Raw genomic sequence first — 11,438 nt, forward strand, 5'->3', positions numbered from 1 at the left:
CTAGAGGAGTGGAACTTGCAATGTCCAGCGCTCGTCACCGGGCGGCGCTGTGGGATCCCTGGTCTCCGCCGGGTGGCAAGGGAGGAGGGGGAAGGGGAAAGGAAACAGAAAGTTCTCCCAATGGAAGAAAAAAAACTCACGACTCGGTGAAGGTCCCGCAGTGAAAAAAAGAACCAAGACTGCAATCAGCCGGCAGCTCTGCAGAGAGCTCCCACAAGGGAAAAAAAAACAAAGGAGAAACCAGGCAGTCTCTCCTCTCTGCTGCAGCCTTCCCTCCTGCTCCCGAGCTGAGCTCCCACAACCTCGCCTTCTTCCTAACTCCTCCCCCTTCGTTGCCAGGAGACTAATTTTTGGTCGTTAGGAGCCAGGCCGACTCTTTTGTTCACTTGATTGCTCTTGAACAGCATTCATGCGGGGGGGGGGGAAGAAGGGGAAAGGAAAGGCAAAATTCCTTTCTAAAATCAGAACTATGACAGTGTTGGATTCGCAAACCATGGTTCCCATCCCTTCTCTGGTAACCGTGCGTGCATGAAAACCAGGATTTTCACCATTTCTTATTGCACATACCCTCCGTTCCCTCCCGCATGGCTCCCCTCCCAAGTTTGTATCTGTCCGCGATGCTCGTGTGGCCCCTACACCCTCATGGGTGCTTCTGAGTGGTGGCAATTGGCTATGAGTTGCAGCCTGGTTTGAGTTTGCAGAGGAATGTGTGTTGTTATTTGTTGAGGGGGTTCTGTCGCCTCTGTACAGTGTAAAAAGTGTTCACCATTTGAGTCCAGGCAGGAAGGCAGTTATTGGCTTGTGTGTCTCCTGCTCTAGCTTTGTCTCTTATGAAGTCTCCGAGCCTGTCCCAAGTGTTTATATTTAAGACTTCTATGAGCAACAGGCAGGGTGCTTTGGATTTTATCCATTGCAGAAGGTCTGTTAGTTCTGCTTGTATGATCTCTATGGAATATGGTCTTAACAAGAGATACAGAGCTTCTGTGTTTCTATCTCTTGGGAGACTGAATTTCCCATGTTTCTTTACCTTTTTCTTGCCACTTTGCTTCCGTGTGCTTCCTTTCACTGCCATTTTTTTGCTTGCGGCTTTTCAGTTTTAGTTTGGGTTTCTCGGCTTCTTACTGCCTCCCTGCCTCCGCTTCCTTGCAGCTTCACGTTTTGCTGCGGTTTCCTCTGCTTTTCTTTCTCTTGGCACATGCACTGTCGATTTTTTCAGGTTCGGATAATTTTGCATCCTTCAGCCGCTTTTTGCGCTGAAGTCCCGACACTTTTAAAGACGTCCAGCTTTTTTTTCGGTAAAAGCATTCAGAGAATTGATACAATCTCTTTTGAGTGCTACCGAATTTCCTTGTTTCAAGGCATTTTAAATTGTTCCCTGATACAGGGAGATGTCCTGCACTCGGGCACCATTTGTGACTTATTAACGTAATATAATAAGACATGACCTGACAGTTAGGGTTCCCAACAACCAAATGTTTTATTAACAGAAAAAAGCCCTCTTATATACCCTCGGGCAACATGTGACTCTTCTGACCAACCAGGATGCCTCACCCAGCATCCCTGGGACACGTCTCCTACATACAATGGTCCCTGAATTTCAAAGAATTATGCTGATTCTCTAACAAAGATCCAAACCATACTCAATATACATAGTGCACATTACAGAATTAATGTCACATAGATTCTAAAATTATGGAGGAGGTCAGATGAGCTCCATTTCACCAAATAATAAAAGAAATTTTATTCAAGATAATGTGTATGGTGAAAAGCCGGAGCAAACCTGGCTCTGGCTCTGGACTGGTGCTCTTTAATCTCTTTATCAATGACATAGACAGTGAGATCAAGTGAACCCTCAGCAAGTTTGCAGATTGCACAAAGTTGAGCAGTGCAGTTGACACAATAGAAGGAAAGGATGCCATCCAGGGGGACCTGGACAAACTTGAGAAGTGGGCCCATGAGAACCTAAGTGCAAGGTGCTGCACCTGGGTCAGGGCAATCCCACACATGAGCACAGACTGGGAGAAGAACTCATTAGGGCAGCCCTGTGGAGAGGGATTTGGGGGTTCTGGTGGATGAAAAACTTGACATGAATCAACAGTTTGCTCTTGCAGCCCAGAAGGTTAACTGCATCCTGGGCTGCATCAAAAGGGGTATGGCCAGCATGTCGAGGGAGGTGATTCTCCCCCTCTACACTTCCCTTGTGAGACCCCCATCTGGAGTACTGCATCCACGTCTGGACTCCGCAGCACAAAAAGACATGGACCTGTTGGAGTGGGTTGGCAAAAATGATCTGAGAGATGGAGCATGTCTCCTATGAGGAAAGGCTGTAAGAGCTGGGGTTGTTCAGCCTGAAGAAGACAAGTCTGAATGATGTGATTGAAGGTGTCCTTGCTCATTGCAGAGCAGTTGGACTAGATGACCTTTAAAGGTCCATTCCAATTCAAACTATTCTATGACTATCTGATTCTGTGACATAAGGATTAAAAAAATATTATTTGCCTAGGTTTTTTAAAACAGTCTATTTAAAGTTTGGTAAGGTCACATAATTAAAGTTTTGGGAAGTTATTGCCAAGGAAAATTATCTTCAGATACAAATAGTCTGAAACTTTGTAATTCAGTGTATTTTCTTCCTCTCAGGTTTACAGGTGCCTAATGTTTTTGAATCACAGAATGGTTGAATTTGGAAGGGACGTCTGGAGGTCATCTTGTACAAACCTCCTGCTCAAGAAGAGTAACTGGGAGCTGTTTGCCCAGTACCATGTCTGGGTGGATTTTGAATGTCTCCAAGGATGGAGACTCCACAACCTCCCTGGGCAACCTGTTCTAGTGCTTGGTCATCCTCACAGTAAAAAAGTGTTTTCTGATGTTCAGGTGGAATCTCCTGTGTTTCAGTTTGATTTTCAATTTTCAGAATCCAAGGGGATAATTCTGTTTCCATTCAAATCTTAGTGATTTGGGCCCAATACCTACTGGATTTGGAGAGATATAATTCCTCTTTCCCATAATTCAGTTGATAATAATTACTTTCCTTTTAAGCCAAACTGCAGATGTTAACATTCATTGTGTAGTCTACGAAGATGATGACACATTCAGAGAAAGAAAGAGTTAACCTTGTTGATGTTCTTGGAAAGGTTTAGAATCCTGAGACAGTGTGGTGGATTGACCTTGGCTGGATGCCAGGTGCCCACTAAGCCACTTTATCACTCCCCCTCCTCAACTGGACAGGGCAGAGAAAATATGATGAAAGGCTCATGGGTCAAGATATGGACAGGGAGAAGTCACTCAATAATTACCATCATGGGCAAAACAGACTCAACCTGGGGAAATTAATGTAATTTATTGCCAATCAGATCAGAAGGGGGTAATGAAAAATAAACCCAAATCTTAAAAACACCTTCCCCCATCCCTCCCTTCTTCAGGCTTAACTTTAGTTGTGAATTCTCTACCTCCTCCCCCTGAACAGTGCAAGGGGATGGGTAATGAGGGTTGCAGACAGTTGTCTCTGCCAGTGCTTCCTCCTCAGGAGATGGACTCCTCACACTCTTCCCTTGCTCCAGTGTGAGGTCCCTCCCATGGAAGACAGGCTTCCACAAATTTCTCCAATATGAGTTTTTCCCATAGGCTGCAGTTCTTCACAAACTGCTCCATCAAGGGTCCCTTCCATGAGGTGCAGTCCTTCAAGAACACTGTTCTAATGTGTGTCCCCCACAGGGTCACAAGTCCTGCCACAAGCCTACTCCAGCACAGGCTTTCCATAGGGTCACAGCCTCCTTCAGGCATCCACCTGCGCTAGCGTGGGGTCCTCCACAGGCTGCAGGTAGATATCTGCTCCACTCCATGGAGACAGCCTGCCTCACCATGATCTTCACCATGGACTGCAGGGGAATTTCTGCTCCAGCACCTGTAATGCCTCTTCCCCCTCCTTTGACTTTGGTGTCTGCAGAGTTGTTTCTCTCACATATTCTCACTCCTCTCTCCCGGATGTGGTTGCGCAGCATTTTTTTATCCCTTAAGGATCTGTACTGAGACCAGTACTATTTAATATCTTCATCAACAAAATAGACAGTGGGACTGAATGCTCCTTGCTTTGCTGGAGAGAAGGTATGCCATCTAGAGTGACCTTGACAGGCTTCAGAAGTGGGTCCATGTGAACCTCATGAAGTTCAACAAAGCCAAGTGCAAGGGCCTGCACCTGAGTCAGGGCAATCCACAGTATCAATACAGGCTGGGGGATGAAGGGATTGAGGGCAGCCCTGCAGGAAATGACTAGGGGATACTGGTGGATGAAAAATTGGACATGAACTGGCAATGTGCTCTTGCAGTTCTGAAAGCAAGCCATAACATGGGCTGCATAAAAAGAAGCATGGCCACCAGGTTGAGGGAGGTGATTCTTCCCCTTTACTCTGCCTTCATGAGACTCCACCTGGAGTACTGCATCCAGCTCTGGAGTCCTTAGCACAAGAAAGACATGGAACTGTTGGAGCAGGTCCAGAGGAGGTCCACGAAGATAATCAGAAAGCTGTAGCACCTCTTCTAGGAAGACAGGCTGAGAGAATTGAGATTGTTCAGCCTGGAGAAGAGAAGCCTCTGGGGAGACCTTAGAGCAGCCTTTCAATGCTTAAAGGGGGCTTATATAAAAGATGGAGACAGACCTTTTACCAGGGTCTGTAATGACAGGAAAAGGGGTAATGGTTTTAAATTGAAAGAAGGTAGATTTAGATTGACAGGAATGTGCAATATTCATTTTGTGAGAAATGTTTAAAATTGTCTCTTGTAAATTTATCAGACCACCAGTAGGGGCACGTGCTGATAACAGCGCTGGGATTTGCCACGCAGCTAGTGCTGGGACCGGTCAGAGAGGGGCAGGGGGGCCACGCTTTAAGGTGCTTGCCACTGTGAGATTGGTAGAGCAGGGGAGCTGAAATCATGGGAAGCCCTGTGGGAGTTGGAGGGGTATAAAGACCCCTGGTATAATGTGTACTGTCTCTTTGTTCCCTACTTGGCTCTCGACAAAGATTTGCCACCTCCTCAATCCAGGTAGCCAACCCCCGCCCTTCTGCCACGCCTCTGGAACCGGTTCCAGCCCCCGTGAGGTGGGGACCATTGCTGCGGCAGCCACGCTGTGTCAAGGACTTGTCCCATCTCAGCCCCACTCCACAGGTAGCCAGTGCCTGCAGGGGAACTCCCCCCACCCGCCAATGCCACCATTTTGTTACCTCTATCACATGGTGGTCGCTATTAGCGCTGCTGCTCCCGGACTGTCTGCTGCTGCAAAGAAAAGCCCGCCAGCGCTATCTTCTGGCCACTGTTGTAACTGCACCAAAGGAAACTAGTTATCAGTTCAGCAACACAGGAGTGGACAAAAAGACTTTTTCTGGGTGATATTCGCTTTCTGTTATAGTGTGTTTGTAGTTTATTTTGGGGCTTTGCCTTTTGGTTTTCAGTAAAAATTATTACTTTGTTTCTATTTCATTCTTTATGAGTCTCAATTTATTTTTAAATTTGCATTAAGTCTTGGAAAAGAGGGCTCTCTGTCCCATCTAAGGTCCTGTTTCCTTGGCAACATTGTCTTAAAACCAAAAGATACATCTGCATTCAGGAGGGGCTATTTTTATGGATTTACCCATTCAACATTGAACTAAAATTCCCAAATTGCTTCAAATAATCTCCAGTTGCCTCAGTTTTTCTGAGGTACCAACTTTTTTCTGTCCTGGGAGGTGCAAAGGCGTTCTGGAAGTATATAACAACTCGTAACTTCTTCGAGGGATGGGTTTTCTCCTCCCCCACCACCAGCAGAGCAAGACCATTGCTTTTAGGACTACTAAGTTCCATCTCTGGATCCAGCGGGCAGTGACTATATACATTTTTTCCACTCTCATCTTTTCTTTCCCTCACTCCCCCTTACCCTTATCCTGTCTTTCCCTTTCTCTCCCTTATGCATTTTCTCCAAAGGTTATCTTTATACCTTATAACACACAAAATGGCAACATACCTGTTTCTAAAATAAACCCTACATATATATGTTTTCAAATACTGATAATGCAGTGTCATTTCACTCTAATCCACCCCAAGGGATTTATTAATAAGAACCTGGGTTACCCCCCCCCCTCCTTTCTGGGGTGGGTTGTAATAGGTGGGGGGGCTCGAGTCCTGTGACGCAAAAGGATTTTGGAGACCCACATGGGGAGAGGTTTGAGTCCCTCGTGCTGTGCAGGGGGTGTGGAGTCCTTCATAAGGTGCACAGGGGGTTTGGAGACGTTCGTACTGCACAGGGGCTGGTAGAGTCCCTCGGCGCACACAGAAATTGAGTATTAAAATTCCCTGAGCATATTATGTATAAATTAGTGGATTTAAGTCTTTCTGTTGGTGTGATGTTTTGTGCAGATTTGGTGAAATTATTGGTAATGAGTCAAGAATAGGTGCACAGGCTGATCAGCATAAGGAACACATAGAGGAGGTGTGAGGTGGGGTGTAGGAGCAAGTAGACAGACCAACACCGACCACCTGAATGATAAAAGAAGAAGAAAATACTTGAGCAAAAATATTGTGGTCCTGAGCGAGCCAGAGCTAAGATTAGTGTGAGTGTGAAAAGAATTACAAGGTCAAGCTGGAAAGTGGCTTGAAGCACGGTTGTTCTCTGTGGCTGGGAGCAGTCATGTGAGTGTGTGGTATGTGTGCAGATAAGAAAACATTTGCCCAGACTGGAGAGCTCGAATTGAGAGTTGGTAGAGAAATATTGGGTAATAAAGTGTCTCAGTTTAATGAGACTGAAGTGTTTTGCTAAGGACAATGAGTTATGAGGAAGACCAAGCTCCTCCCTCTAAGCAATTGTAAATCTGAAATTAGGAGGCTCCAATTGAGGAAGTATGGAGAAAGAAAAAATATAACAGCCCTTTATTAAAGGATATATGTGTATTGGCAGAACAACAAAAGAACACAAAAACAACTAAACAATAATCCTGTACCCAAAAGTCCCTTTCAAAAAGGAAACAGTTCAGTACTTTCTGCCTTTTGGAGCAATTCTAATCATGATCAGGAGGGGGCGCTGTTGGATCAGTGGAGGAGCAGGGCCTGCAGTTTCTTGGTGGTGATCAGCAGGGGATGCTGTCGGGCTCTGGCGGTCACCACGTGGTGGCCCTGCTGTGCTGGAGAAGCTGAAAATGGAGATCTCCCCCCCAATGAGAAGAAGAAGGAGAAAAGGGGAAAAAGGGGTTCTTCCCGCAAACTCCCGCTGTCGGTGGCTGGTTCCGGCCGCAGAAGGACCAGGCCTCTCTGATGAAATCTGAGCAAATCTGGGCTGGGGACAGAACAGGGCACAGGAGAATGGAGGCGAACCGGAGCCAGAAGAAGCCAGATGACCCAGCAGAAAACAAAGCGAACTCGGAGCCTTTCCACACACACACCCTCCCTGAGTCAGTGCAAAAGTGGAAACCCATTTGTGGGATTATTTTTGCTCAAGGGCCCAGAAATACCTGGTGGGTAATGAGAAAGGATGGAGAGATCCAATGTGTGCCTCAAAGAAACTTAAACTTGGGGAAAGACTAATCATGTGCTTTGAGTTGTGTTTTGCAGGAAACCAAATCTCACCAGATGAGAAAGACCTGAACAAGTTGATGCCAGTATCCAATGATAAAACAGCCCAGACCAGAGAACCAGCCCTAAAACCAGAACTGTGATTGTGACCAAAGGGCCAAGGATCCCAACCGAGCTAATCCTGATGCTGATGCCAATCTTCTAGGACAAGACAATTGCTCCAAAGGATAAACAAGGACTATACGCGCGGGATATAAGCGAATGCAAAATATAAGTGTTGCGTAAAAATAGTATGGAATAAGGGGTGGAGAATGTGATGATTTTGGTCTAGACCTTCCTGGTAATCAGCTCGTAACCAAGGAAGTGGCCATGTACCTAGTATTCCATACGATTTTTACGTAAACCAAGGTATAAATAAGTTGGAGATTAGAGATCTTGCTCTTCTCTTCAGGTGAGATTCGGGAGCAGTGGGTTCCTTGTGTTGGTCTCACTTATCTAGAGGCTGAGGCCTGCAGTGACCGCTGGTCTGCCACGCGGGAGGTTGGAGAGTGCTGGCCATGTCTGCTGATCTTGTTTTTCTGAGGGACATAGTGAGATTTGTTTTGCTAGTTCTTTATTTTGCTAGTTTTTGATTGTGTATCTGTTCTGTGTCCCTTTTTGTCCCTTTTTCCCCTTTCCCTTTGAGGGGTGTTTGGATTCCCTTCGCTGTGTACATAGCATTTTAATTGTATATGACTGTAATATACTTAAAAATATATATTTTTATATAATTAAATTGATTTGGGGTTCTTCAATTTTTATAGGTTTTTTTTTTCCTTTGCCCTGAGAAAAAAAGGAAGGGGGAAGGAGTTTTTACTGTGAGTTCAGGCATTTGGCAGGGAACCAAGTCCGAACCATCACATGCCTTCACCTGGAAAAGACAGCAACTGACTTGGACATGTCTTCCCCAAGGTTTTACAGGATCCTCTACCGTTTTTTCACAAATATCGGGGCTTGATTTAAAGGCTATGAAATTGCTATGTGAATTGGGTTTTGTATAGTATGTAGATGACTTGTTATTAGCAAGTAATGATGAGAATGCCTTTATATTAGACACTATACATTTATGTATTGCCCTAGTGAAAAGGGGACACAGTGCATCTCCATCCAAACTTCACCTGGGTCAAAAGAAAATTAAATATTTAGGCTTTCTTTTGGGGAAAATGGCAATGGAGAACAGATCTGGAAAGAATAGAGACCATAATTAGGTTTTCACATCCAGTCAAAAAAAAAGCACGTACTAGGTTTTCTTAGGAGTCATGGGATTTTGTTGGCCATGGGTTCCTAGGTTAGGAGAACTAAGTCTCTGACTAAGGCAACCAAGAACAACGACGTAGAGCCTTTTGCATGGGGCCCAGAGAAAGAACAAACTTTAGACACCAATTGCATATTACTCAGTTCATCTAGATCCAGTTGCAGCAGGAGCACCAGCCTGTATTTAGTCAGTGGAAGCAGCAGCAACAATATTAGAAAAGAACTGCCCCCTTATCCTGGGACATCCTGTAACAGTCCATGTCCCACATGAGGTGGAGATACTGGTGAGACAGTGTGCAACCCAAACTTTGACACCACGATGGGCAAATAGATATGAACTGATCTTCCTAATAGCAGGCATTGTAATCTTAAAAAGATGCAATACCTTGAATCCAACGAGCCTAATGCCTCTGATGCCCAAAAAAGCAGATAAAAAAACTGTTTGGACAGGGTTTTATGTCTAAAGCAGCAAGGTATTTATTTATTTATTTAATGGCCGGGCAGCCTGCCAGCTAGTGCTGGGAAAACAGGCTCCGAGTTGGTTAGGTTAGAATGAGTATTTTATACAGGTTTGGCAATGATTACAACATAGATTACAATATTCATTACAGGTGGAGTTAGGGGCGGAGATTGAGGCGTGGTCTCTATTTTGAGGAATATTATGGTGGTAGATCCTACCTTACTTCCTCATGGGGTCTCAAATTTTCTCCTCTTCATTGGGTGACCCTCGTGACCTTTCATTCTTTCCATTGTTCTGTGTTCTGATCACTGAGGCTTCAAGAAAGCCTTGGATCTGGGCCTATATCACCTATTGAGATGTCACCTTGGCTCCTCTGGATGAGATTTATGGGACTGGGGTTCTTTGCCCAGTGTTTGTTGTGGTTCCTTTAAGGTCTGATGCCCTCAGCACAGGACAGAGTCTTCTTGTGCAAAATGCAGCTTACGAAATATAGCTTAAGGCAAACTAAAAGTGTGCAGGGGGGTAGGGGGCCTCTATGGTCCCACAGTAAAAGTGTCCCGATTAACCCTTCCTGCTTCACCTCTACCTGATGATGAAGAACATCACCAGGATGAGCAAATTATGCATATGCCAAGTAAACCATGCACTGATTTAACTGATGTTCCCTCACATAACCCCGATCTAGTTCTATTTTCAGATCATTCACTTGACTACCTGCAAGGACAGTGATGGTCTGGGTGTGCTGTGGGGAACTGGGGACAGGTGATAGAAGCTCAAGCGCTCCCAACAAGGATGAGCATATAAGGAGCAGCACATCTGGGAAATGGAAAATGAGTTAACCTCTATACAAATCAGATGGAGGTGAATATAATTGAACAGCTGTATAAGACTTTGGGGATAGAGAGAAAATTACATACACCATATCAACCACAATCTTCAGGACAAGTAGAAAGGATGAATAGAACATTAAAAGAAAAGAGAGCAAAAATATGCACATGCACTAATCTGAAATGTCCAGAAGCCTTAAATTTGCCTCTTTGGGATGTCTGGAATGCTCTTAGCCCGTAGGACTAACATCAGCAGAAATTCTCTTTGAGATGCACTTAACTACACCAGAGACTTATATCCAACTAAGACCAACCTGTTGGATGGAGATGAACGCTTTATCCAGTATGTTATAAATATGCAGAAAGGGTTCAAAGACCAGAGAAAATATGCACAATGGTATCAACCCAACCCACCTGGAATACAAGTACATGATATACAACCTGGGAACGAAGTGTTAGTCAAGATAGTCTCATGAAAACCCAAATTGGAACCTAAATGGAAGGCACCATTTACTGTCTTACTGTGTTCTTATTTTGCTGTTAAACTTTTGGTTAAGGATAACTGGTTATACCATTCTCATATTGATGCTTAAAATGGAAGAAAACTTCTCCAAACAATATTAGTATAGATAAGGTAGAGAGCAGTTCTTTACTGAAAGTTTTCAGGTGCACGAAGAACATAGGCGCACACCCCCACACACAGAATTCTCACACTTTTATAACTCCAACTATCATATCTAGTGGGTCACCATGGCTAGGCTTTGCGAATGAAGATTCAAGAAGGGCTCTACCCACACTTGCTACAAGCGCGCTGATGGCTTAAAAGGCCAATGCGAGATAGACAAGTCCGGTTGCAGAAGGCACAGCAGAAAGACTCCCCAGGTGATATCGACGAGACGCGATCCAACCCAAAGACCACTTTTGCACCTGATACCACCCTCAGAATCATAGAATCATAGAATAGATTGGGTTGGAAAAGACCTCCAAGATCATCAAGTCCAACCCCTGATCCAACTCCAATTACTATATCATGGCACTAAGGGCCACATCCAATCTCTGCTTAAAAACCTCCAGGGATGGTGAATCCACCACCTCTCTGGGTAGGCTGTTCCAATGCCTGATTACCCTCTCCGTACAGAATTTCTTCCTAACATCTAACCTAAACCTCCCCTGGCAGAGCTTGAGCCCATGTCCTCTTGTCCTATTGTTGGTTGCCTGGGAGAAGAGACCAACCCCCACCTGGCTATAACCTCCCTTCAGGTAGTTGAAGAGAGTGATGAGGTCACCTCTAAGCCTTCTCTTCTCCAGACTAAACAACCCCAGCT

The sequence above is a fragment of the Empidonax traillii genome, unplaced genomic scaffold, assembly GCF_003031625.1.
Source record: "Empidonax traillii isolate 1590-97213 ecotype Southwest subspecies unplaced genomic scaffold, ASM303162v1 scaffold1344:size197939, whole genome shotgun sequence".
In the NCBI taxonomy this organism is placed as follows: domain Eukaryota; kingdom Metazoa; phylum Chordata; class Aves; order Passeriformes; family Tyrannidae; genus Empidonax; species Empidonax traillii.